The sequence below is a fragment of the Megascapheus bottae genome, chromosome 25 (assembly GCF_031878675.1).
Source record: "Megascapheus bottae isolate mThoBot1 chromosome 25, mThoBot2.hap1, whole genome shotgun sequence".
Classification (NCBI taxonomy): Eukaryota; Metazoa; Chordata; class Mammalia; order Rodentia; family Geomyidae; genus Megascapheus; species Megascapheus bottae.
In genome coordinates, this window is record NC_143533.1 from 19,152,965 (window position 1) to 19,180,461 (window position 27,497).

At 47.9% G+C, this 27,497-nt stretch overlaps 1 protein-coding gene across 6 annotated transcripts in view; it reads right to left on the minus strand.

Annotated features, from left to right (window-relative positions):
* Window positions 1-27,497, minus strand: part of Sema6d (semaphorin 6D) — a 764,305-nt gene that overhangs the window by 27,975 nt on the left and 708,833 nt on the right. Inside the window, exon 1 of one of the 6 annotated variants that reach the window (XM_090358470.1) lies at window positions 23,821-23,899. The exons of 4 other annotated variants lie outside the window; for them this stretch is intronic. The gene's annotated coding sequence lies outside the window, so the exon portion shown is untranslated. Of the gene's footprint in view, window positions 1-12,771; window positions 12,946-23,820; window positions 23,900-27,497 lie in introns of those variants that run through there. One more of the 6 variants, XM_090358469.1, reaches the window with a different exon arrangement.

Sequence of the window (27,497 nt, forward strand, 5' to 3'; positions counted from 1 at the left end):
CTTGGGCTTCAAAACAAGTTCCTGTCTTCTCTAGTCCTTAGACTTGGAAAGGATAAGCAGAAATCATCTCCCCTGAGCTTCCTATCTATCTGTGTTAGTGAGCAGAGAAGCCAGGTGTGTGCCGCTCTCTCTCTCTCTCTCTACAACATGCTGATACCAAGGCTCTAGATAGTACACGTGCGCCGAATGAGCGCATCGCCACTCTACAGACCAGGAGTTAAAGAACTGTGTGAGCTCACCCAGCTCGGCAGACGCTTCTTGATTATCTGTCTGTAAGTCCACTGCTCTTTCTAACACCTGGACAACAAATCTTGGAGTGGCTCTGGGTAGATCTGCATAGACAGACAGAATCACTAGGAACACAGAGCCCCTCCGTGAAGAGGGGGCGGGGGAGGGGCAGCTCCGCCTTGTCCTCAGCCCATGCTGCCCTGTCGTCCTCTTCTCACCACCTGGAATGTTCTTCATGTTGGCAGCGCCCTCCAAGAGTCACCCTCCGTCCCTTTAACCAGCTCCAAGCTCTAGGCTCAGCTCTCTCACCCACCCCCTGCGGTGTGTTCCCCAGGGTGAGGGCTGTATCTATCATATTCCTAAATAAACTAACGCCAAATACAGTGGGTGGTACAGGTACTCCATATAGTTTGTTGAACAAAAAATGAAACACTTCACACACACACACATAAACACATATATGTATATGAACATACATGACAGACATCACCCAGAGAACAAAAAGGCGTAAAATCACAGAGCACTTTCCCCATGACGGTAAGCTGCCACTCACAATGGCCACAGCCACCATTAGGAAGAGAGGCGCCCAAGCCCTGAATCCCAGCGTGGGTGTCATGCTCACCATAGTAAGATGTGGGTGGTGACAGATTTTGCAAAATTAGCAATGCAGAGAAACTGGGGCTGGCTTTCCCCTTCCCCTCCTCACCTCATCAAAGAGGCACAGCAGTGATGATGACGATTTCCAGCGAGGAGAGGCCTCAGAGGCCAGCGGTTTGTGCCAAAGGCCCCGACAGCCTTCAGAGCAGAGGAGAGCCGGCACAGGAGGTCACACAGGTCATCCGGCCTACTCAGGAGGCCGAGCTATATCCAGGTTCGAAGCCAGTCTGGGCACCAAGTCCTAGAGACTTGCCATTGATTACCATTAATTACCATTAATTGCAAAAAGCAGGGAATGGTGTGGCTTACGTGGTATCGCACCCGACTTGAGCGAAAAAATCCCAGTCTGCTTTCATGCCCCAGTACTGAGCTCACAGCTGCCCATACCAGTTAATAAAATCCCAAACCCCAAACTATCAGCACAAATGCAGCCCCCAACCCGGCAGAGGTGGCCAGCTCTGAGGGCAATCCCACTTCCAGGCCGGGAGGCGGCCTCTCGGGAGCCCTTCCTGCCTGCCTTGAGTGCCGTGTCTTGGCCTCGCATCCAAGGCACCCACAGCAGAAATGGAAGCTTCAGAGGAAGAGGAGCTACAAGGCAGTCCCCTGGCTCCCTCGTTCCCCACCTTCGGCAAGCATCCCCTAGGAATGTTTCCCCACCACTTTTTAAAAGGGGCAGGTGAGAAAACACAAGAAAATCCTCAGTAAATTGTAGAGGTGCTATGCAAGTGAGAAGCAGTATTACAGTGCGTACTTTATTTAGCCAGTTTGTATCTGCCAGGTAGACCGTCGCTTCCACTCATGCGCAGATGAACAGGAATATTCCCACTTCCCCCTGCAAGTTCCCTCCTTGCCCTTTTGCTCCTTTAGTTCTTTGCATGTGGAAACACATCCACAGCTTCCCTCAAGGGAGATTTCCCCTGTCCCTGCCCTGCCCTGCCCTGCCCTGCCCTGCCCCTGCCCCTGCCCCTGCCCCCAGACGTTCTACCACTCTACCTTTTATGTTTGCTTGTTAAGTGGTACTGGGTTTCAAACACAGGACTTCCATATCTGGGCAAACACTCTTCCACAAGTATCTCCCTGAGGCTTTTCACAGGGAGTGTGAAGCGGACAGGGAGTATTTATTTATTTGTTTGTTTGCTGTAAGGTTTGAACTCTGGACCTGGACACTGGACTCTTCAGCTCAAGGCTAGAGCTCTACCACTTGAGCCCCGGCACCACTTCTGCTTTTCTGGTGGTTGAGTACAGACTTTCGCGCCTGGGCTGGCTTTGAACTGTGATCCTCTGATTTGCTTCCTGAAGAACTGGGATTACAAGCATGAGCCACTGACACCTCTAAGTAGTAAATTTTCTTTTAGCTGGAGTTTGTCTCCTGCACAGATCGTATTCTCTACTTTCCAGTCTGTGCTGTGTGCACACTGCAGACAATACGGGATTACAGGCCTGCCCTACCATTCCAGGCTCCCTCCTGCCAATTCTGCCACCGCAATGAGTAGTCAGCCATTCAATTGCCTGCCTTTCTGATGAGACTGCAGTGTCTAGAAGGCGAGATCTATCATTTATTAGCAGAATTAAGTTCACAGGCCAACCCCTGACCTATGGTTGTGTCTGCACCTCGATGAGAGGGAGTTTCCACCCGCTAACCTTCTCGTTGTGTTCTCACTGGGCACATCTGGATCCCTGTGCTATAGGCAGATGCTGGACACTGGAGAGAAGAAACCACAGTGATTGCAACAGGCTGCCGACAGAGCAGCAGACGCTGTGTGCAGCGCCCGCGACCTTTACTAATTTACACACGAGACAATAAGAAGGGGATCCACCTCCGGTGACAAAATTAAACAGCACCATGTCATTTGTTTGACTTCCAATGTCTGAGTTGTTATAAAAAGCTAATGCATTAGAAAAAGAAAGCAGAAAGGCATTTTCAATTTCAAAAAGGCAATATTTCTGGGGCAGGAAATGTGGCTTAGTGGTAGAGTGCTAGCCTAGCATGCATGAAACTCCGCATTCAACTCCTCAGTACCACATAAGGAGAAAATGCTGGAAGTGGTGCTGTGGTTTAAGTGGGGAGTGCTATCCTTGAACAAAAGCAGCTCAGGGAGAGCGGGTAGGCCCTGAGTTCAAACCCCAGGACTGGCAAAATAATAATAATAATAATAATAATAAAATTTCCATCTTAGCTACTAGAATGTCAAGATCTGGAGCACGGCAGTTTGAAGCTAGGCCACACATAAAAGTCCTCCAGACTCCACCTCCAAAATAAAATGCAGAAGCCCAGGCTAGAGACATAGTACAGACAGAAGAGTGCCAGCCAAATAAGCAAGCTGAGCAAACACAAGGCCCTGAATTAAAGGACTAGTACTGCCATACTTTTACTTTAATTTTGTTATTGTTTTAAGATAGGAACAGCACTGTTTTCCTTCTTCTGGTCTAATGAGCTTGCAGCTATCAGAAAAAGAAATGAGACTTTAAGGGGGAAAAAAAAAGGGCCTCATACAGGAAGGAAGTGAGTCAAGATGCTGTCTTTCAGAGATGCGAACTCTCCAGCTCTTCTGCCTATCTCCACCTGTGACGTGAAAGTCAGCTATGGGCCAAGGCCTCTCCTGTTCCTTGTGTGAGCTGTGCCTGGGACGGCACAACCTCCCTTCGAGGCCAGAGGAGTGGCTGGGTGCCTTCTTGCTCAGGTAGGCCTGCTTGGGCACAATCCAGGGTCAGAAGCTTACAGGGACCAATCTGTGCCTAAGTCTGGCTTGCTTGGCAGAGAGGCTATGAAGGCGAAAGAACATACATTTCCACTGCTGAAATTCTTGCCTACTTCCAAACACTATTTTCTACAACCAAAAAAAGGCCCAGCAAAGGCCAACCTGCTCATCCCTAACCCTATGCCTATAAAATAGGTTTTTTAAAAAATTGTACATGCATGAACTCCTGAGAGTCACTGGATGATGGCTCATCTTTACACAACCAAGAGCAAACACCCCCATATACACCTTTCAGGAAACAGACTTTAACAGTGAGACCCTGGAGAAATGACTTCACTGTGTACTCTCACACTCATATTTGTTACAGCACCATTCACAGCAGCAAAGATATGGAATCTGCCTATGTGCCCAACAACCAATGGAGCAAGAAAGGAAACATGGATCTTAAGTCTTCCTGTGTTTGCTTTTAGAAGTGGGTCTGTCTTCACTCCAGGAATCTGGCCTGTGGCTATTTGAATAACAGAATATGGAGGTAGGGTTGCCATGCCAGTGCAGGGTCCAGAACTTCATAGCCTCGTGGGGAGCTTTCCCCTCCTATTGCTTTCAACCACCATAGTGTAAGGAAGCCCAAGCTGCAGTGAGGAAGCCTTCAGGGAAAGGAAGTGAGGCTCAGCTATCAGCCTTAATAGGCAGCACTTAGTGACCTACAAAGGAAGTGACCATCTGAAAATCCAATCCTCCAGCCTCACTTGAGCCATCCTGGTGCTGGGAGGAGTATCTTTACTAAACTCTGCCTAAATTGTAGTCTCATGAGCTGGATAATAAATGATGGTGGTAGTCTTAAACACTAGGTTTTGAAACAATTTCCTCTGTGGCTATGCGATACACTCCGTGTTTGATATGCATGTGTGCTGGAGGAAGGGACTTTCCCTCTCAATTCCTCTGCTGCTTCTCTCAGCTCAGGTGAAAACTGGAACTGTCTGTCAGAGCAGGACTTGTCAGAGAGCTCAGCTATGATGAGGATTCCAGACGTGTTTCTCCCTTGGTCTATATACTAGCCATCACAAAACCTCTGTTCTTAAAATTAAAAAAAAATCAGGCTTTTATACTTAAAAAAGTATTTTCAGATTTTTTGGAAGCTTGATTTTGTTATTGCTGATAACAATAGGGAATCGGGGGGAGGAGCTGGGAGTTTGGCCTAGTGGTAGAGCTGATTCCTTGGCACCACATACATAGAAGAAGAAAAAAAAAGCCGGAAGTGGTGCTGAGGCTCAAGTGGCAGAGCTTTAGCCTTGAGAAAGTCCAAGGACAGTGCTCAGGCCCAGAGCTCAAGCCCAGGACTGGCAAAAAAATAAAATAAAATAAAAAAGAATTTGGGAATCGGGGCCTATACAACTTGCAGGTGGTAGGTTAAACTGATAAACCAGACCCAAGGTCTGACAGTAAAATGGGAAGAATGAAGAAGCGAGGACAAAAGAACAGAGAAGAGAGGACTAAACAGTAAATCTTTGGACCTTATAGAAAACAGAAAGGAGATCCATCGATCAGAAAGTCATCTTTAAAGATTCCAATTGTCATGACCCAATGTCACTCTCCATGACTCTGAAAAAGGGACATGATGGCCGAAACAGGCGGAAGAGTAGTCTTCCCGTGACATGTCTACACCATGTGCACTCTGCCTTATTTCTTTACTAATGTCCATGTCTTGCCTGAATTCTTCTATTGCAAGACATCAGGACAGTGGTCAATTTATGTGTACCAAATTTCTAGTAACTTATTTGTTGCCTTGACCAGGAATTGAGGGATTGTTTCCTTTCATGAAAAGATAATATTACAAACTTCCATTTTTATTGTTGTACAGTCAAAGAAGCTATAATCTGAACAGCTGTTTATTTGCGTAGGGGGAAAAGAGGGGGTGGGGAGTTCATTTTTTTAGGCCCCAATATAGGTCCCAATGTAATTTTAGGTTTTATAAACAACCTCAAGAAACTGGAGAAGATATATTCTTGGAAAGCATTAAATATCAGACTATGTCTACTACTTTGACCTCATTAAGTAAATATCACAGACCTTTAACATTAACTTGATTCATTAATTCCTACTACTTTATATTCTCACTTCTCCTGTGTGTCCAACAAGTTTTATTTTATGTGTTTATGTTTGTTGTTATTTGGCAAATAACAACAACTGTGGAAAAAAATGGTTTTCCTTTAAAAAGTCATTTATCATTGTAAATTTTTATTCGGTTGTGGGGCTTGAACTCTAGACCAGGGCACTGTCCTTGAGCTCTTCAGCTCAAGGCTACTGCCCTACCCCTTGAGCCACAGCGCCACTTCCAGTTTTCTAGTGGTTCTGCAGATAAGAGTCTCATGGACTTTAGTGCCTGGGCTAGCTTTGAACCGTGATCCTTAGCTCTCAGCCTCCCTAGTGGCTAGAATTACAGGCCTGAGCCACTATGCCTGGCTAATTTGATCCAATTCTGATGTACTAGAGGGGTTTTTTTTGTTTGTTTGTTTTTGTTTTTTTTTTTTGGTGGGGTTGGGTTTTGTGTGAGTGTATGTATGTTGGGTTTTGTGTGAGTGTATGTATGTAGAAATACAAAGTAAAAAAAATGTTGTTTGTTAGGAGTCATGGAAGAGAAAATTAAAAGAAAATTACTTAATAGCTGTTCACTAGTGAAATTACCTTTACAACAATAATATTACTAGTATATAAGACTACTAGACCGGGAATTTGGCCTAATGGCAGAATGCTTGACTAGCGTGCATGAAGACCTAGGTTCAATTCTGGGGTAACACATATATAAAAAGCCAGAAATGGCACTGTGGCTCAAGTGTAGGGCTCAGGCCCTCAGTGCAAGCCCCAGGACTGGCGGAAAAAAAAATACAAGTTGGGATGGAATTGATAGGTTGCTTAAGGTGGGATAAATCAGCACAACAACTTGGCAATGGGAAATAAACACATACTTGTTTCCACAAATGCACTTCTATGCCAATCTTTCACCCAGTTTTACTTCTAAATAAGAACATACTACTGCAATACTAATAATAGTGAAAAATGGAGACAACTTCTATGGAGAAAGTACACAGAGAGATGGTTAAAATAAAAATATATCACACTAGCCTCCAGGAATATTATACAACTATTACAACAATAACAACAAAATGTGAATATAAGTATACTTCCTTATCCTAACTAGATTTAAAAAAAAAAAACTCTATATAGACAAATACTAGGAGGAAATAGAAACAAAAGTCATTTTCAAGATTTGTTCTCTTTCAAAAATAATACTTGGTCAACCTCTCTTAATTCATAACAAAAGGGGGAGAAATTTATGTTCCACTAAACACATAAAAGTTACCTTCCACTGCTACAGGCTGAAGACTTCTTGATGAGGATAATTATTGCCTACCTGTTGAATAAATGTGTATCCTATAGGCCATTTTTCTTGAAACATCGGACTTATTTTAGATGGTCGCTTCCTACAAAACAAATCCTCTTTATCATTCTATCCCATGTTTATAGTGTAGGTAGGTAGTAAAAGAGAAGGGAGGTGATTCAGAGACTTGCTCAATTAGCATATTATAATTTCGGCTTTGCTCCTCTTCCCTTCCTACCTCTGATTTTTTTTTCCCTTCCTGAGCTTCCAAATATAAACTGCTAAAATCAAACCAGCAACAGCTTCTATTTTTAGAGTGAACTTGAATCCGCTTTTTACAAAGATCTATGCCAATTTCAAATCACTGCTGTTCTTTTGGTGCCAAGCACCACAGTGATTGTCTTTTGCATTAAAAAATTACGTTTACAAGTCACACTGGAGAAGAAAACCTGGCTGACTTCTCAGTGGTCACAGAGACACCAGAAAAAGCAAATGGAAAATTGACTCCCACTGTGTACTTGGATACTAAAAGCCAAAAATCATTTGTACCCCAGTTGTTCAAATATTGGCATTAAGATTTTCTTTCTCCACTCTGAAAATGTGCATAGGAAAACAGTGAATCAAGAAGCAGCTCTGTGAAAGCCCAAGCTTCCTGTGAAGGCCTTGAAGGAAGAAAGGGCATCTCCCCACCAGCCTTCCTGCTCTTCCCTACAGCCATCACCCTAGATCCACCATGATAAGCCAACTTCCGTGAGCACGGGGACCTGGACACGCAATGCATGTTTTCATGAGTCAGTTGATACCAGCTGAACTGTTTCTATTTTGCTCTGAAGATAAATGGTTGCTGGAATGCAGAAACTATTTCAGAATTTGTTCACATCCAGCCATTTTTCTTAGTCATAAAATAAATACTACAGCAGATAAAGGCGATTTTGTAATTCTGCCTTTTGTTGTTAGAGCAAGAAGTCAGAGCTCATCTATCTCCTGGTCCTTCTCGAGTCCACCCACTGGATGCTAACACACATGGAAACACGTTCCCCATACCACGAGGCGGATGGAGAAATACTCCCGGAGCTGACATTTCCACTGCCACGTAGTCCCAAGGAAAGAGAAGCATCCGACTGTCACACAAGAGGAACAGGCAGACGTCGAGATGTCCTCCATCAAAATAAAGTTAAATAAGGCTACGTTTACAAATCAGTAAATAAGTCAAGCATGGTGGCCCACTTGTTAGCCCAGGAGGCGTGCCTAGGCTATATAATAGCATAATAGTCTCTAAAAATATAAAAATAGACCCGGCGACATGGCTCACGCCTGTAATCCTAGCTACTCAGGAGGTTGAGACGTGAGGATAGTAGTTCAAAGGCAGCCCGAGCAGGAAAGTTCCTGAGATTCTTATCTAAAATAAACTACTTAGGAAAAGCTGTAAGTGGTGCTGGGGCTCAAGTGGTAGAGTGTTAGTCTTGAACAAAAGGAGCTGAGGGACAACACCTAGGCCTAGAGTTCAAGGCCCAGGACTGGCAAAAATAAAAATAAAAGGAAGAACCTTCTTCCCCCTAAACCCAGTAATTTTTGTTCAGTTCCAACGACAAGATATAGCTTGCTAGTGTATCATTCCTTCTCGGCTCTTTTTCCTCTCAGCCTAAATTTTTGGAGTTGTTTGAAAGAATTCACATTAACACCTCTTGATCAGAGTCACAGTAAAAACTGCTTAATACCTAAGTGATGACACTCATCGTGCTAAGTGTTGTGGCTTTGATCGTAATTGGCTCCTGATACTGTGACTTCTGCTGGAGTTGTCTGTGGCTTTTCACGTCACAGAAAGGCTCCCACAGCATTGTTCTGCTAAGCCAGGACAATAGCCCGCTGGTGAAGTGAAGAGGCCTGCTTCTGGATGCACACATCTAGGAGGTGGTGAGACACCCCCCCTCCCGCCAGCCTCACATTCTCTTGTGAGCTCACATTTGCTCAAGGTAAACGTGGTTTCAGGCGGAACCAAAGGTGTGCATAAAAATGATTGCTGAATGTCAGTTATTTCAGACTTGTTTTCCTTGATATGTCTCTTACCATTGCCATTCTCACTTGACCTCAAGTTGATGATAAAGTAAGGGTGTCTGAAGTCTGTGTGGCCGTGCTGACGAGCTCGGTCAAGAGTCACAGCGCCAGTAAGATCTCAGCCCCCATGCCGACGGACCGTCGATGGGCACTGGGGCGGCATTACGCTGTCGCGCCTTGCGCGACTCCGAGTTTGGGGAGCCCAGCTAGAGCTAGCATCCTCCTGGTGGCCGCTCCGGGGGATAATACCCATGCCAGGCCTCTGGCTGAAACTGTATCATCACTTCAAAATACACAAAAGTTCTGGGGCCCAAAAGCCAGAAGATTATAGAGAAGCCAATATTTATATACTAGAGTGTGAAGGTCTTGGATACAGATTCCTGGTTTGAGTGTGATGAAAGTACAGAATGACTAAAAAGTGACGTACGTCTTCACCAGGAAATGAGCATACAATCTGTAGAGAAGAAAGGACACCTCCAAATCAATCTGCAGACTGATGCCAGGGCTCTGGATTCATACTGTACAAGCACCGAAGGGCAGGGGGGCGGGCACCGACACCGAAGGTTCTGGCTACAGAGCCTCTAAGCTTTCTTAGGAGGAGTCCTAACTTTATTTTACTTTTTTATTCTGCCTTGTAATCCTCAAGGTCTAACCTCTTGTTGATAACAGTAAAGACTCAACAATCCTAAGCTAAACTTTGGCCTGACATCATTTTATTTAAATCTTCAGTCTGCAGCCTGAGGTGTGGGGGTCACAGGCTAGCACCTGGGAAATCTGGAGGGAGGGGGTCAGCACCCTGTTGGGCTGGCCAGTGCAACATGGCAGTGTGACCCTGGAGTATGGAGAATTTCAACACAGGGCAGAGCAGTTCAGCCAAGGGCCACATGCATCCTAGAAACTGACCCCTGGGCCAATTATTCCATCTTGATCCTTTTAAGTCAAAAGGAAAGGAAGGCTCTTTGAATACTGAAATGTTTCAAAACAATCTCTTACAGGTGTGACGCAAAAGAGTGAAGGGTCTCAGAAGTACGTACAAAATCACTACTATGACGCAGGGGTAGGTTGAGCTAATATCAGGACTATTTGGGCGTGTGAGTGTGTGTGTGTGTGTGTGTGTGTGTGTGTGAGATGGGGCTTGAACTCAGCCTGGGCGCTGTCCCTGAGCTCTTCAGTCAAGGCTACCGCCCTACCCTTGAGCCAAGCCCCATTTCCTGTTTTCTAGAGGTTAATTGGAGATAAAGAGTCTCAGGTCCTTTTGTGCCTGGGCTGGCTTTGAACCTGATCCTCAGATCTCAGCCTCCTGAGTAGCTAGGATTACACGCACGAGCCACTGCCCCCGGCTTGGACCATTTTTTTTTAAAATGTCACACTCATAATGTAAAATATTCCACAACATAACAAAGGTTCCCAGTCTTACCACAAGAAGGTGACCAGAACCATGTGTCATAATCTCACACCTATCCCATCTGTCCTTCAAAAGAAATGTTAAATTCTTACCAAAACCACTCTCATCCTTTCTCTAATTCTATGCATTGTAAAGTTGCTATCCTATATGTACAAACTCTAGAAGTCTTTTATAGATGAATCTTTCTTGTATTAACAGTCATTCTTAATTTTAAAACAAGAGTCCAAACCTATTATAATTTGTGGAGTTTTATCCTGTCAGATTCTGGGCTAAGTAGTTTGCATTTCGTTCTTCTCAAAGACGTCATGATGTCCCTGTGAGGTAGAAATAGGACGCTAACTATCCAGAGGGGATAAAAGAGTGCCATGAGATTCAGCAGAAGAACCAGAATTTGAACTCAGGATCATTTGAATCTATGAGAAACAACATTTGGGAAGGAACAATGGAACAAAAGCTATTATAGGTCTTTAGGAAACAAAACTTCATTTAAAAAATCCTGTGTGATGTTTCACCTTGGTGGAAAAAAAATTCAACTATAAAACACTGAGACTAGAAATGTCAGATATTGAAAATCTAGGTAGTTAATTTTTATAGCTTCATGCAAAGGCAGATCAGCTGTACAAAGAACGGGAAAGCAGGCACCTCCTCACCCACATTTATGGGGCCTTAGATCTGATTTATTGTTTTACTGTTCCAGGAAAAAGAGGTTAAACAGTTATAATGTGCAGCAAGACTCAGCCAGGCTAAGATTTCCACTTAAGTAACTTGCAGTATATTCCATTTAGGACAAGAAAGAAACACGGCTAACTTTCTTCAGTGACACAGGAGTTATCATATGTAACTGAAGCACAAGAAACTTTAAATTCAGAAATTTGAGGGTTAGTGTTCTTTGAATTAGGAAATGTCTCAGATTTAAAAGAGAGTCTTAACGTTTCTGTCTCTACCTCCCAACAGATAACACCCCTTTCATAACTATATGTGATGTTTATTTACTATGATGTGTGCCAATGTTCACTGGGTGGGGGCATCTTACTTTCCCATTTTAAAGAAATGACAAAATAAAAGATAGAAACATAGTAAGAGCAAACATGTATCATATCCATTTTATGGTATTATTTTTCTTTGCTGTCCAAGTTTGGCCACATATCAAACTTTTATAGTTTGGTAAAAGTTTGGGTGTGTCTGCCTACAGGTAGCTTTGTGTAATATATATGATATTTACACAGAACAATGTATAAAATACAAATGCTTTGAGCAGAATGCTAATTTTGTTCATGGATCCCCAAATAAGTCAAACCTCCTATTCCCCAGTCAGTCAGAACAAATGCAATAGTGCTGCTCCCTGCCTAGCACTGTGTCAGGCTCCAGCCTTGAACAGCTGACATTGTCCTATCTGGAGAGAGACAGGGCAGTCTTCCTGGGAGGAGCTGGCTGGGCTGGGATCTGTTAGGTTCTCACCAGGTGTGTATCCGTTTGATTAGGAACATGAACGCACTATGTCAGGGTAAGACCAACAGGGTGAAGAAGACATGGAGAAAAGATCATGGGAAATACTCGTCTTCGATGACTTCGTTAAGCTAAATAATCAATCAATCTTGGAGACACTGTATCTGATTTAACAGGGTCTTAACTGTCTTAAAAATTTTGTATGGGGCTTTCCATTATTTTCAGTCTAAAACACCCCAAGGACAGAAAACCCCACGTGACTGGGCGTGATGACAGCGTGTTCTGGGAACCTCGGAGGCCCACGTCTCCTGCATCATCTCCAACTGATTTTTGCATCTCTTTAAGAACACATTCTCCATGTTACAGAAGGGGCAACAAAGACTCGGAGAAACTAGTGAAATATCCAACGTTTCAAACCTACAACTGACTTCAAAGATCCTCTCTTTTCATGTAGCTCTGCACTCGCACACGCCGGGGTCTCGGGAAGGTACTATCTATGTCGTTTTGTTTTTTTTTTAATTGCAACAGTCAGCCAAGTGGCAGGAACTGGGTAAAGTTGTTGTTAGCTAGTTCGCTCCTGCTGTGGGAGTTGTTATTCTCTTCTCAGGAGTGTGACGGTCCAGCTCTGTCCTAGCTAGCTGATACTAGAGGTGGCATGCGCGTTAAATCCTTACCAACCTGCTCAGAGGCCGGGCCTAACGAGGGCAGGTGTCGAACTACAGTCTGAAAAGATTAACTGGAAGTTTCTCAAATGAACGGCCTGTAAGTTCTCAATCAAGCATCGAGCTTCCTAGCATGGTAAAACCTGTCCTTCCCAGGGCTGCCCCCGCTGTCCTGGGCTGGGAATCATACCTTAACCCCCTGTCTCCACCTGTCGGTCACTTAGGAGGCGGGTCACTCACCTGACGGATGCGGATGTAATAGCACAGCAGCTCTTGTGTGTACAAAACCCTGGACTTTCCTTAATAACAGCCCACGATACAAGAAGAGCAATGTCAGCAATTCAGATATACCAACGAGAAAGCAAAAAGTGCCACCTGACGTGAAATGGTAAAAGTATACTACAATAAGGTATTTGGGAAAGACCACATCTGTGATACCTTTTTACCATAGATGTTACAATAGTTCGGTTTTGTTAAATCTCTGTGTCTAATTTGAAAATTAAATGTTGTAGAGATTCATGCATAGCAAATACACCGTTTCTATTGGTTTCTCTGTTCTCTGAAATGTCAGATGTCCAGTGCAGGGTTTGGAACAAATTCTTATACAGGGACTACTGTACTCAAGCAAGATGGTAAATTTGTTTTGTAGAGTCCACCACACACCCTCCTTTTGCAGAGAAGATTCTGCTAGTTGATAAAGGCATCCTTTTTTCTCCCTGACTTTGGATGCAAGCCTACAGATTTCTGGGAGACAAGCCCCAACAGCCATGACCAGTAAGTTCGATTTGGCTCTGTCTTCAGAACCTCCCCTGCCCTTCCGGAGCTCTGTGTTCAATGGGGAAACATCACTGAAAATCACAGAGAGAGTGCACAGTGGTAAGGCGTCAACTCTCAGAGCAGAATGAGGTGCAATTATTGCAAAGTGAAAATATTATCTATGAGTTTCAGAAAATTGAGTCTCAAAACTATATTAGCAGCAATGAAGTTTAAGTGATCCCGAAAGAACAGGGCAGAGTGTTGTAAAAGGCAAGCGGTAGTCATACGTTTGAGAAATTGAAATACCTATCTGTCTATCTCTTTATCCAGCTGGAGATGGCTACATTTACATGCCTGGTGTAGATACATCGTTTGGGGCAGTTCAAAGCCAGCCTGGGCAGAAAAGTCCATGAGACTCTTATCTCTAATAGACTACTCAGAAAAAAAGCCAGAAGTGGTGCTGTGATTTAAGTGGTACAGTGCTAGACTCAAGTAAAAGAAACTCAGGGACAGTGCCCAGGCCCAGAGTTCAAGCCCCAGGACTGGTGAAGAGAATAAATAATCTTATGACAAGAACTTTGGAGTTGCTGTGGATTCTCTCTGCTGTCCATGTTGGGCTGACTTCATTCTCAAGAACAAACTAAAACCACCAAGTCTTGAAGCTGTGCACACACGCCTGGTTGGCTATGAGATGAGTAAGGCTAGACTGTCACACCCCCAACTAATTTCTCTTGACAACCTTTTTGAGGACAGGTATGCATCTTGAACGTTAGGCTCACATTATCCTCTCGGTCTGCCTGTCCTGGAGAGTTAAGAGATGGGAAATGGGGGGGGAGGAAAGGCCTCTGGTAACTTGCAGCCAATGCTTTTGGAGACCTAACAGAACAAGAGTCCTGCTGGAGTCCCTGGCCTCTGAGGACACGAAGCTGCAGACATCTGGGCTGACAGCACATGCCCAAGACAACAAACCACATCCAACTGGTCGAGAGATGGTGCCAGAACCAGCACATGTAAGGAGAGTTTCCTGCACCAGCTTTCTTTTAGTCAGCCTTTACTGAACTGACAGTTCGCCTGGAACAATGTCTAACAGACATGGGACCAGCAGAAGTGGTAGTCTGGTTCTCAGAAAACATCCAGAGAAAGATCAGTGGACCTCCGTGAAATGAAGTAAAGAATACCCACCCGGGGAAAACAAGAATGATTGGTGTAGGATGCTTAGCACCAACACGTCAACATCAATAAGGCTAATCTTTGTATCGTTACTACCTTGATTAGTCCTAAAGTATCTAGTTTATCATTCTAGAAGCAACAGAATTCCTCCCTCTGATTACGTTCTATGACTGTTGTTTCCTTTGCTGATGAAGTTGAGTGGGCTTTATGGTGGGTAGTGGAGTGGAGATGAGGGGCTGTGGGCATGAGCTCTGGCACAAGTTGGAGTTAGGAGATCGCTGCTTCCAAGATGGAGGATGCCTTCCTAAGTGAAAAAGCAAAGACAGCTCCCAGAGGTGGAAGGGAGAGAGGGCAGCGGGCAGGCCTTGGTATCACCCGCTCGAGGCTTTACAGACGTGCAGCCTCTAGGACTGCAAAGTAATACATCTGAGCTGCTTCAAGTTACGACATGTGTCATCATCGTGCTTCAAAACACGCCCCTAGCTTGCATGTCTTTTCCTAGGAAATGGGAATAAAAACAACGAATGCGCCCCCCCCAAAAGACGGATGGGAGGGGACACTGTACAAGAGAACTAAGTAAACTGCTGTGCTGCACAGGGACACCCATTAGACATTCAATCAGTGTTCAGTCACCACGCCCAGGTTATCATCACACAGAGCATGCATTCATATACTGCTGATTACAATAAACAGCCATTCCAGAAAGTATACTTCATTATGCCATAATAATACCTTACATTTGAGCCGCACTTAGCTGGCTTTTATGAAGCACTTTCATTCACTGCCTTCCTTGCTGTTCACCCTGGTTGTGCAGGTGTGAGGGGGCAGCCACAGGTGGGGGCACTGGGTAGCCGAGGGCCCCGGCGCTGGCCACGGCTGGAAAGCCTTCGTCACTCGGTCTGCTCCCAGCCTTGTGTGTGGTGTGTGCAAATGCACACACAGGGATGTGGAAGCGTTTTGAAACCCAGAAGATTAAAAATGCTCATGGATAGTCCCTGGCAAAGCCGAGCACTTCCCCGAGGAGCTCAGCGGCGGGCGCTTGCTGCGGGCCCCCGCCCCTCGCCCTGCGCTCTGATGCATGTAGTCAACTGTGCAGACAGAGCACAGGGGGAAAACTCCATCCTGACTGGAGGCAGGCAATCACCTTGGGCCCTGGAGCGTGGAGTTTGATTACCCTTATCTCAGTTTATCATTAAATCAAAAAACTGTTGATATGAATACTGGCCTAGGACTCCATTTATGAAAGGATACCGGCCAGTCAGCAGGAGTCAGTGAGCACCCTTTTTCTTTCATAATTTCTGCTCACTAGGGAGACCTTTTGCAAACGCTTTTTTTTTTAAAGGGCTCTTTAGCTCTGAGCAGGTTTTATGACTTTCTTCAGTCTTCTCTGAGCTAGCTGAGACATCTTTGGCTCCCAACAATTCTCCCTATGGTGTAGGGAAGAGGTCTCAGATGGACACAGGGGTGGACAGCCTTGATGTCTCGTCGAACACTGTGTTGTGCTTGGATGGGAATCTGTATTTTGACAAGGTGGCAGGCAGCTTGCGGGCGCACTGTGGTTCCTGATGCCCTGCCTACACACCAAGTGGGGAAAGTGGGGAGAAGCAACAACGAGTGACAGGAGCGCCCTGGACACGTGGTGGCAGGGTTCTGGGAATCTGCATTTTCACAGATTTGGATGAATTCAGACTCTCTTTGAGGACTGCTGGTAGAGATCAGAGGTGGGAGAGGATGGTTTAGGAGTTTTCTGAGGCACTCTTTACTCCTGTCCTTGAACCCAGTAGAGAACGGGAAGCCAGATATCTGACGTCATTCTCCAACAGCTGATATCGGGGCTGGGGATCCTCATCTCAGCCCCGAGGTTGGGGCTGTCAATCTCTAGACTCACCCAAACTTCCCACTGCCTTCATTTCCTTTCCCAGGGTGGCTGAATCTGCAGTGACTCTGCCAGTGTGGGTGGAGGGCAGCTGCCGGGAACTGGCTGCAGGGTGGGTGGATGAAATCCGTGAAGGAAAAGTGATCAAACCACACGTGGAGAGACAGCACCCGGGAGGGCGGCCCGCACCGGCGCTGGAGCCAAGCTGCATTTATTTTTACTTAACAGACAGTGAGTGATGTATTTATAACACGCGTTGTATGCCAAGCATATTGTAAGTACTCTTCAAATATTAATTCATGTATGTCTCGCAACCTTTCTTGGAGGTGGGGAACAACTGCCACTGTCCTCCTTTAACTAGGTGAACCAGGCTCAGGAAAGTTAAGTCAAGGATTCAAAAGGGTGTGCACAGTTCATGGTGTGGTTTTTGTGTTTGTGCTGATACTGGGGCTTGCACTTGGGGCCGGGCCTGAGCCCCCAGCTTTTTCACTTAAGGCTGGCACTCTCCTACCTGAGCCACACATTCACTTCGTTTTGCTGGTTAACTGGAGATAAGAGTGTCACAGACTTCCCTGCCTGGGCTGGCTTTGAACCGCCACCCTCCTATCTCAGTCTCCTGAGTAGCTCCAATGATAGATGCCAGCCTTTGAGTTCATTGTTCTTAGCCACCATATTATTATACTACCTCTCACGGATTCCACTCCCTGGGCTCCATTTACTTGCTAGCTTATTGATCGGGGGAAGTATACTCTCCCGTGCCTAGTTTCCTTCTGGGTAAAATGAACATGGTACTCAATAGAGCACCCGTCTCCAAGAATACTGATCAGATGACTTGAAATACTGACCTAAACAGCATCCAGGCACATAGTAAGGTCTCTTCACTGTGCTAGCTTTCAGCTAGTAGTCTTCACATTCTCTAGGGTGGAACGAGGATTAAATTAGATGACATATTTAAAGTGCTAGGCACAGTGCCACACGGTAAGCACACCGTAAGTGCTAGCTGTTATTATTAGGCTAGCTGAGCCAGGCGGGTTTATTTTAGGTCCCGTCTGGAGGCCACTGCACCCTGCACAGGGAAGGTAGCTTGTCCTTCACTTCAACAAGCACTGGGAAGGAGCCAGGCCAGTGACCAGACTAAACAGGTTCTCTGCTTCCTGTCACTGGAATATTCCTGAAAAGTTCTCCGGTCTGGATGTGTTGATGCTCTTTTCCCCTACTGACATAGTTTCTGATTGATCGGTAATTGGAAGTGATATTTCAGACTCAAGAGTCTTCTCTAAGACTGGCCTGTCTTATAACTATTAACTTACGAAAGACTTCAATACACCACGGACAACTGAGCCATGCAAGCAAGTCTTGCCAAAGCAACTGACTCGATCATTCCCTAATGTAACTCTTTTCATTTCATTCTCCCTTCCCTGTTTTCTAACAAGCACACTTCTATGGTGTGCCTGGTTCTACACAAAGTTAACTGAGGGCTTCCTGATGGGGTGGAAACAGTTTGCAGGAGGGCTGGGCACATGTGGGGGAGGGGAGGAAGGTGAGAGCATTGTGAACATCAGAAACCTTGGTAGCTGGTCATGACAGATGAGTTCATCCTGAAAGCTCAGGTCCACAAAAGGGATCCCGAGGGATGGAGCTTTCCCAGAGCATAGATTAGTCATTTTTGAAGTCATTTGCCTTGATAGAAAAGGAGAGCTATGGTCCTAACCCATTCACTGCAACTCACTAGCGAAGCCAGGCCATGCTTGCAGTGCAATAAAAAGTAACTCAGCTGGTTGGGAATGGGGCTGAGTAGAGAGTCCATGCCCCGCATGCGTGAAGCCTTAGGCTGGATCCCTCAGTATCACATAGGCAGAAAAAGCCAGAAGTGGTGCTGTGGCTCAAGTGATAAAGTTGCTAGCTTTGAACAAAAGAAGCTCAGGGATAGAGATCAGGCTCTGAGCTCAAGCCCCAGGGCTCGTGCAACACACCTATTCAAATATTTGCCGCATTTCCTATACTATGGGTGAATTCCTCTGCCAGCTTTCAATGACCTGAGCACAACTCAGGGTTGCTGCAGTCTCAGTATCCCCAACGATACTTCTCCCCTCTTCCCAGCTCCACGCCTCCTCTCCCCTTAATTTATGCTTTCTGACACAGCCTACATCTACAGTCTTTTCAAGTCAAAGAATAAAAGAGAGGAAGCCAATGATGTAAGAACCTACCAGTGTGGCTCTGCTACTCCATTCTGTGGGAGACTTGAGGCAACCCATGGGATCCCTCATATCGTGCGTGAGGCCACTCATCCAGCCGGCAGCTGGTATGGAGGCTTTAGCTCTGATCACAGAGAAATCTACTGAACTGCCACAAGATCGATCCCGCTCGTTCTGATGGCCTACGCTGTGGGCCATCAGCTGAATGGCAAAGGACAGCAGCCCTGAGACGCTAGAATCCGACTCGGCGGATTGCATAGCAAACTGCTTTTTCCCACTTGAAATGCAACTCTGTGGCAGCCAAGGATTCAATGTAGGTAACTGATCTAGCCTCCCCCATGCCCAACACCACAGGGCCTTTGCCTAAGCTGTTCTCTATGCCTGGAATGCCTTCCCTCTCAATGCCCACCCCACCCCCCTTCTCTGTGCACCTGTCCAAATCCTACCTAGTTCAAGGACTGGCTCAAATATCAGCGGTTCCACAAAGCCACTCCTGATCACACTGGCCAGAAATAACCTCTCTCTCCTCTCACTTTCCAAAGATCTGGATGTATCTCCTCTGGCACTTCAAACACGCCTGGTTTTAGGGAGGCTATTTGTTTATTTCATCTTCCCGTTATCACTCAATAAGACTCTCGAGCTCTGGAACTGGTCCATGCCCCCCCCCCGCCATTCCTGCCAGTACTTCCTTGTACAAAACAGATACTTGCTCAAAAGTAGTTGAGTGAACAAATTCTTCTGCTAGCAATGGTAAGAACAGAAAGGACAATGTTCCTTCTTCTGCTTCTCTTCTTTTCCTTCTGTGCCTTTAAGAGCTATCTTTTCTTGATCTATCTGTGGGGGGGGGACTTATGAATGATAGATGATAAATGAACACAAGTGGGCAGACCAAGGAACGCTTCTAGTGCTGCTTTTATTAGCAAGTGAGGTGTAGACACCCCGTCCTGCCTGGCTTGCTGCACTCTAGATGGGCTCCTATGGGCTACATCCTGCCCAGCACAGAGGCTTGACTTTTTTTAAGTACAGACTCCAATAATAGGCTAAGTAATTGCAGATCTTCCTAAGGTCTTATTATACACACACTGACATAGTGAACTTTTAAAACCCATATTTCCTCCCTGTAACTATATGTTGAAAACCTACCATTTCAGCATTATGGGTAGTGGTGGTGTGTATTTAGTTTGGGTTTTTTTTCTTCACATAGAAATCCTGAATTAAGAAACAACAACAACAACAAAGCGTAACAACACACAAAATAGCTCATGCATAGATGACAATTTTCAACACTATGACCGATTAGACAGGTAAAATGACTCTTCCGCAGCCATCTGCAGGAGTATTGTGGGTAGATACACTTCAGGAATACATTTCCACCCAGGCTAAGTGCTCCAACAGTTGTAACTTTGCCTTTGTAACCCTAAGTACTTGTGGAATATGAGAGAAACATAATGGATCCTCACGGGCTAACATCGGGTGAGTGAGCGTCAGGGGCAGGCTCCAGGGGCAAGTGACAGATACTGCCATTTACCTACACTGGAGTACTCTTAGGAAAGCCTAACACGGAGGAAAAATAGCGAGAGAAGACAGATTTGAAAAGACATTGGAAAAGTAGAGCATGCCACGATTATTCAGTCAATAGGAATAAAAACGCAAAGGAACGGCAATGATTTCATTCTGAAGGGAAGGTGATGATTAGAGGGTATATCCACACTGCTAATGTTTCTTTCAGTATAAAAATTTCCCCTAAATGTGACTCTTACATTGGAAAAAAAAAAGTCGGGAATATCAGGGGCTAGACAATTGCATCGTGGTCTTTGTTCATGCAAGCTGTGATGATAACCTGGGCTGAGATACTGGAGGATCTGAGTTCAAACCACCCGACTCTGTTACCTCCCCAAGAACAGCCACCTGAAAAAAATGACAAGGATCTGGTGCCTCCGTGTCTTCTTTGGTAAGGCAATAATAACAATAAGAGTCTGCCTCATGTGGTTGTTGGGGATTCATGATGTAATAAAAACACTGGATTGGGGTGTGCTTAACTGCAGGGGTAGAACAGCACTGGATGGTCTCTGCTCTCCCTCCTCAGCTTCTCCACCATCTTCTCGTCTCTTCCCTCTTCCTCCCACTTGTTTTGGAGTTGCCTGTACTCACGAACTTACCCCCAAACATCCTCCCTTTGGCACATCAGATAATCTGCATGTGAAAGTAGACAAACAAATGGAAAAGCCTGGCCACACTACCCTCCACAATGGCGTCCCCTACAGTATTTTTCACAAGCAATGGCTACTTGCGAAGGGTCTCTCACTTCGTCAAAGGATGGAAACGGGTGAAGGAGAGTGGCAATGAGTCCATCCATCATAGACCAGGCTGCTCATCTCCTGCCTTACTGGACAGCTGAGAGCGAAAGGGGCTTCCTTTCTTCCCTTTTCAAGCAGTGAACTCAACAGATACAATGGCTCCCGTTCATTCTAGAGTTCAAGTTTCCTCTGATCAAGCCTAAAGAATCCCTGTCGGGCTCCTGTAGGGTTGGGAAGTGCAAAATGTCCTTGCAAGACAGCAGGGCCGGCGGCCAGTGCACTTCTAGAAGTGGAGAGAGAAGGAGCCTGGCACAGGTTGAGAAACAATGGAAACGTCCCGTTCTGGGTGTTAACTTTAGTTACCACAGCCAGACAATGCCGCCAGTGGTGTGGAAGAAAAAACTGCTGTAGCCAGCTGTGCTGTTCACAGTCGGATGGATTCTGTGTAGCTCCAATGGCAGTGGAGCCAGCAGCCTGTTGTAGCCAAGGACAGGATGATAGATGGTCTACATACTGTGTCCAAGCGGAGAGAATGGCAGAAGTTCACTTCAGGGTTGTTAAAATGCTAATCTGGGTGAGTTAACAAAGCCTGAAGGAAAAGTTTCCGAAGTTAAGTACACGTCACTCTGGTATCTTTACGACGTGCTGACTGATGGAGCACCCTTGCCTCAGTTAACTTTATAGCTGTTCAGTTTTTTGTTTTTTTCAAAGTAAGAAACGTTTGTTGTTTTCCTGTTGGGAGAGATGGAGACAGCTTTCCTGATCAACGGGCCTGTCACTGTCCTCAGCACCTAAGGAGGAAAGCTCCACTCAGCTGACAGCACCTCAGACGGAAAGTGTCATGCAGAACACAGGCACGAGAGCTGCTTTTCTCCATGTGGCTCAGGACTAAATCAAAACACACCTCCCCATCCCCCCACTACAAGCTGAATGCTGTTCACATAACCCTACAACACTGGATGTGGACCCTGTAAGTCAGTCTATCCACCTGAGCCAGCCACCATGCCTTCCAGCACTGTGACAGCTCTATACTAAGAGACCCTTGCCCTGCCAGCATTTCTGCAGACAATCCTGTTTTAAAATCTTTAGCATAAAATAACATGTTCAAAAGAGAAGTACTTATTTACGTTCCTTGTTTTCTTTTCCCCCCTCCATTCATTCTCTCCCTTCTCCATCCCAGCCCCCTTTCTTTCCTCCCCCCTTTCCCTCCCTCTCTCTTTCTTCATTGCATATACGTGTGCTGGTTCTCAGGCTGAAACTCAAGGCCTGGGTCTTGTCTCTTGGATTTTTTTCCCCTCAAGGCTGGAGGCTCTGCCAGGCTCACTTCCAGCTTTTTGGTGGTTAAGATGGTAGGTAAAGTCTTAGGGGCTTTCCTCACAGGACTTGAACGTGCTTTTGAACCAGGATGCTCAGCTGTCAGCCTCCTGCGTAGCTAGGATGACAGGGATGAGCCAGGAGAGTCTGGCTCTTAGTACTTTTGCACAAGTTGAATAAAGAGGAACATGTTTGGCCTATCTCCTGATAGATCATGGCTTGTACAGCATTTGCAAAGGACAGCACTCAATAAAAACTGTTTGGATTACCCCAACTGTCTCTTGCTTCCTCTAAAAATGAATCTAGGATATACAGCCTTAAAGTCTACTAAAAAGACAATATTTTGTCTTGCAATGTGCTAAAGAAGGGGCTTAGCTCCTATGGTTATACTAATAATGGTTAGGCATTCAGCCAGGCTCTTTGCACTGCATAAAATACATCAGTAGAGTGAAAAATGACCCTGTTTGGGATGCATTTTTCACTCTTTGTATCTTGGTGAAACTCAAACACAGGAACAATGACTAAGCTAATTACCGGGGTTCATGATGATGGAGCAGCCAGAAGTGAGAACTTCTCCTGTGGACTCTGTGGATTCATAACTGTCTGCAGCGGTGATGTGCGGCTCTGCAAATCACCGCTCTGATTCCTGAGTCCCTGCCCGTGCCCTTTTCAAGGGGCAGCAAGAAACCCTGGCACGGGAGGAAGAAGCTCCAAGGACCCTCACTTCACGCGTCTGACAGACCTCTGTCACAGCCACCGTCACAGCCCCTCGACCAGGGGTGCTATCACCAGATGGCATTACTAGAGGGTACCAAGAAAAGTGGGCATAATGCCCACAGATCAAATCAAACACAAGTTAACCAGCTGTCTGGTGATGGGAAAATTCACAATACTACCGGCACATGAACAGTCCTCGAAAACAGTTATTTATGTGGCAATTTCTAGTGGAAATGAGGCCACCTTGTGGGGTCCCGGTTGGACAGAGTTGTGGATCTCACTCCATATGCACCCGTGAAGGTGGCCCGGGGAACTCGATGAGACCTAAGCCACCGGAACGCGGCCAGGGCGGTGCACAGCCCGCTTCCCAGGACGGGTCTGCTGCCTGGTAATTTCTGTTTCTCTAGGCCGGGGAGGCGTCACTCACTCATTACCCGGGACACAACTTCACTTCCCAAGTGGGCCACCGCGGAGGAGGTGGGGATGGGGAGCCCGGGGAAACCCTCCGCACCCTCGCTGTCTGGGCTAAGATTTCACAGCACAAGAAGCCCAGAAGCTTCCGCTTCCGAGGAGCGGAGAGGAGAAAACCGAAACGCCGAGGAAATCCCTTCCCGAGGACCCGAGCTTCACACCAGCCTCCAGACCCGCGTTCCCACCCGGCTTTCCAGCGCCGACGCGCGGCCTGCGCGGCGGCTTCCTCGCCGTCCGGAACGGGCGGGCGCCGCTCCTTCCCCGCAACTCACCCGACCCCGCCGCCGCCGCCACTTTTCAGGTCCAGGCGCCGCGGCGGCGGACGGGAAGGTCCCGGTCCCGCGGGCGCGCCGGTACCAAGCTCGGGGTTCACAGCCGGCCGCGGGCGGGCGGAGCCGACCTGTCCCCCGCGGCGGGGCGCGGCCCTCCGTCCCCGGGTCCGGCGGGCGCGGGCGCGGGGCTGCGGCGAGCGGGGGAATCAAAGTTTCCCTACCTGGGTCCTCGGGCGGCTCGGCCGGGCCGCGGGGCGCGCGGCGCGGGGCTCACGCACGAGCCACTCCTCCGGATTTGCTTCCATCCATCTCGGGTGGGTGGCGAGGAGGCCCCGCGTGCCCCGCGCGACCCTGACCGCGGCGCCTCGGTGAAGCCTCTCCAGGGGAGAACAAAGCGGGGAAAGTTGCGGGGGAGAGGCGGCCCCGGCGCGGGGTGGGCGCGGGCCGCGGCGGGGCGGCGGGGGGCGGGGAGGGGCGGCCCGGCCCCGCCCTCGCTGCTGCCCTGCCCCGGGCGCGGCCCCCAGGGCGGGCCCGCCCCTGCCCCCAGCCCTGACAGCTCCGCGGGTTCGAGTCCCTGGGTCCCCAGCGGCGGACCCCGGGGTCCCCGCGCCCCCTCCAGGGCCTGCGGCCGGGTGCGGGGTGGAGCGGCGCCCGACTGTGCGCGGCAATCGCCGGCTGGCAAGAAACTTTTCCTGGCTCCCCTCACCCCGCTTCTTCCTCCACACCCGGGGGGCGGGGGCCGCGGGAGGGGGTCCGCACGCCGCCCCGGCCGCCGCCGCCGCGCCCTCGCCCCGCAACCCTCCCGAGCGTCCCCGCCGGCGGCCGGAGGTGCGGCCGCCGCCCTGCGCGCCCCGCGCCGGCCCCGGGTCCGAACGCCGGGTCGGGAGCCAGTTGTCAACGCGGTGACACCAAACCCGCCGCGGCCTTACCTCATGGGGGGCGCGGGGGGCGGCGGAGGGAAGGCTCGCCGCTCGCTGCGACCGGGGAGGACACGGGGGCGGGGGACAAACAGCTCGGGCCCGCGCCCCGGGGTCCGCTCAGGTCCGGGGCTCGCGGATAAATCCCGAAAGTCGCGGCCGCGGATCCCCGCCGCCTCCGCCGCCGCCGCCGCCGCGGACGCTGGTCCTGCAGGAGCCGCGGGACGGAGCGCGAGCAAAACAAACTGACGCGCGCCGGGCGAATGGTGAAACCCGATCCATCTCCGCGTCAGGCCGGGAGCGAGCGGATCCCGCGCCCGCCCGCGGCCGCCGCTCCAGACCCCCCCCCCCCCGCCCCCGGGCCCGCGCCCGGCCCGCCCGCCCGCCGCCCGCGGACCCCGCCCCGGCCCCGCGCCGCCCGCAGCCAGCCGCCTCCGTCCCTCGTCCCTCGTCCCTCCGCCGCCGCCGCAGGTTGTTTTTATTTGTTTTCCATCTTCGCTCCCCGCCCCCGCCCTCTCCCTCCAGACCCGGGGGGCCGCGGGCGGCGCCCCGACGTGGGCTTCCCCCCTGCAGCCTGGGCGCTCGCCGCCCTCCTCCGGCCCCGCTCCCTCCCGGCCTCCTCAGGGCTCTTCGTAAACCACCGAGCAGAACAGCTGGGGAGAAGCAATCAAACACCGCTTTATCTTGATAAAATACCGAAATTGCCCACTAAAACTCCCATTTCTACTGTGAATGGAAGCCCGCGCGGCACGGTGTAATTCTGCAGGCTAACGAGCGCTGCACGCGCGCGTGTCGGGGTACTGCGTCGTGGGGTGATGAAAATGTCCTTGAAGTGACATCATTCCAAACTGACGGGGACACAGCTCTTCCAAACAGGAGGATTCAAAAACCACTGAATCCCGGACTTCATTTCCGGTTGAATTTCGAGATCCCTGGGGTTTTCCACGGCTGGACGCAAACCCAGGCGGCCCTGCCAAACGAGAGTGCTTGCTTCCCGAGAAAGTTTTCATCTTGACTTACCAGGACGGAGGGAACTGAAGCCCAGGACGGAGGTTCCCCCTCATACTCCTCCAGCTTTCTCTCAAACATCAAAGTTAGATGCTTACAACTTCCAGGAAAAACACTCTTTTCCAAACCTTCCCCGATAGCCTTGACTGGGAGCTCAAGAGAAACCCAAAGCTGGGCCACGGGAGACCTGGTTCCCAAGTCAGTGTTCAACACTTTGTGGCCAAAGGGGAGGTGAGAGCAAGGAGGAGGGGTGGCCAGGAATCCCAGCTCTCCTCCTGAGGTTCCTTCCATTACAAGGAAAGGGTAAGGGGCCGGATGAACATTTTGGCAACGAGATCACTGGATTTTATTTATTATTTTTTTTCTGGTGTTAAGTCTTTTGTTGCCAGGCTGGCTGGTTGCGTTGGGCGCTGACATCATTGCAAGTTACTTGGCAGTCAAGGCTCTCCCCTAGCCAACTTCTGACCCAGAAAGCTGCCCTGTTTCCTGACCAGCCAGTCTTCTATATTTTCTCCACCAAGAGAGCTACTTCAGATAAACATGGGGGTGGTGGGGGGCACTCGGACTGATGAGAAATCAAACTTTGTCACCCACTCGGAGACAGAAACCATGTCAGTGTCTTGTGTCTGCAAGTGAAAGAATACAGGTTGAATTCTATGTACGTCCTGCATCCTTTGCTGAAACTCTACAATGACCAGTTCTATGGAGATTAAAATATCCCAGGGAAGGAAGTCGACTTTAGAGTTCTTAGTTCTACTGAGCTCTTAGATGTAAGAATAACAATCTTCTAGGTAGACCTCAGAGCCTGTCCTTGTATTTGGTCTGTGAGAGGCAAAGAGGTAAGGAAGTGAGCGAGGCCCTGGCATGGAAAGAAAAGCCATCTCCTCCTCCTCCCAGTCCAGGTCCAAATACTACTCCAGAATGTGTGTATTCCTGCTCCACAAAGTCTTGATGACGGTCTAGGGAAAAAAATGCTCAGTGCAGGCAGCCCGCATTGTGGCCCTGCTCTCTTCTGCCCATGCCCTCTTTTAATTTGTTATTTTAGGCCGTTGCCCACTGGGCCACGTCAACTCTTGGTACCCTTGTTCACTTTCCGGGGTACAGTCCTCACATTCCTATGTGCCTTTTTTTTTTTTCTCTCTTGAGACAGCAACAAAAGATTGTACTCTTCTAGAACATTATGTAATTTATCAGTCTGAAAGGACATTATCTATTTAGGGTGTTTACTCAGCTACCCTTTTTTAAAATTTTGTTTATTAAGGCACGGGGGTTACAACTTTACCATCTCTGCTCTACCACTTCAGCCATGGCCCAGTCCTTTTTTCTTTAGTTTGTTTTTATGTAGGATCTCTGTTTTCTTGGTTGTGTTTTGCTTCCTATGTCTAGCTTACAAATAGCTGGAATTGACTGGCTTGGCCTTCGCCATGGCCCAGATCTGATCATGGGAGCCTTTGGTGCCAGTCGGAAAGCAGTCATCTCTAGGTTGTCTGCTCCTCCACAGAAAGAATTTATTCACCCCGTGTCCCCGGGGCTCACAACACGACTGGCATGTAAATGTTCATTAAATGGGGCGAATGAATAAACTAGTGAATGGAGATATTTGGCTCTTTTCATGTCCCAAAAGAAACCTTTAATGGCCTCACTCTGTGCTTATGCCTTCATATTGTCTAGGTGTGCTTCTCATCAGTGATGAATAGTATCTAAATTTCCAATCTAGGTTTAAGTTGAAAACCCATCTGAAAATTGTAGAAATCTGAGCATAACTGTCAACAAAGTACAACTCCTAATCTAGGATAGTTATTTCACAGAACCTTAGGGTTTCAGTGCACCAAGCTCTGTTTAAGTTCTTTATGAATATTAACTTGTGACAAACAACTCTGGGCCATAAATACTATTGTCATTATAGAGATGATGAAATTGAAGCATAGAGAAACGTACGTGATTAGGCTAATGCCATTCGGGTGGTAAATAAC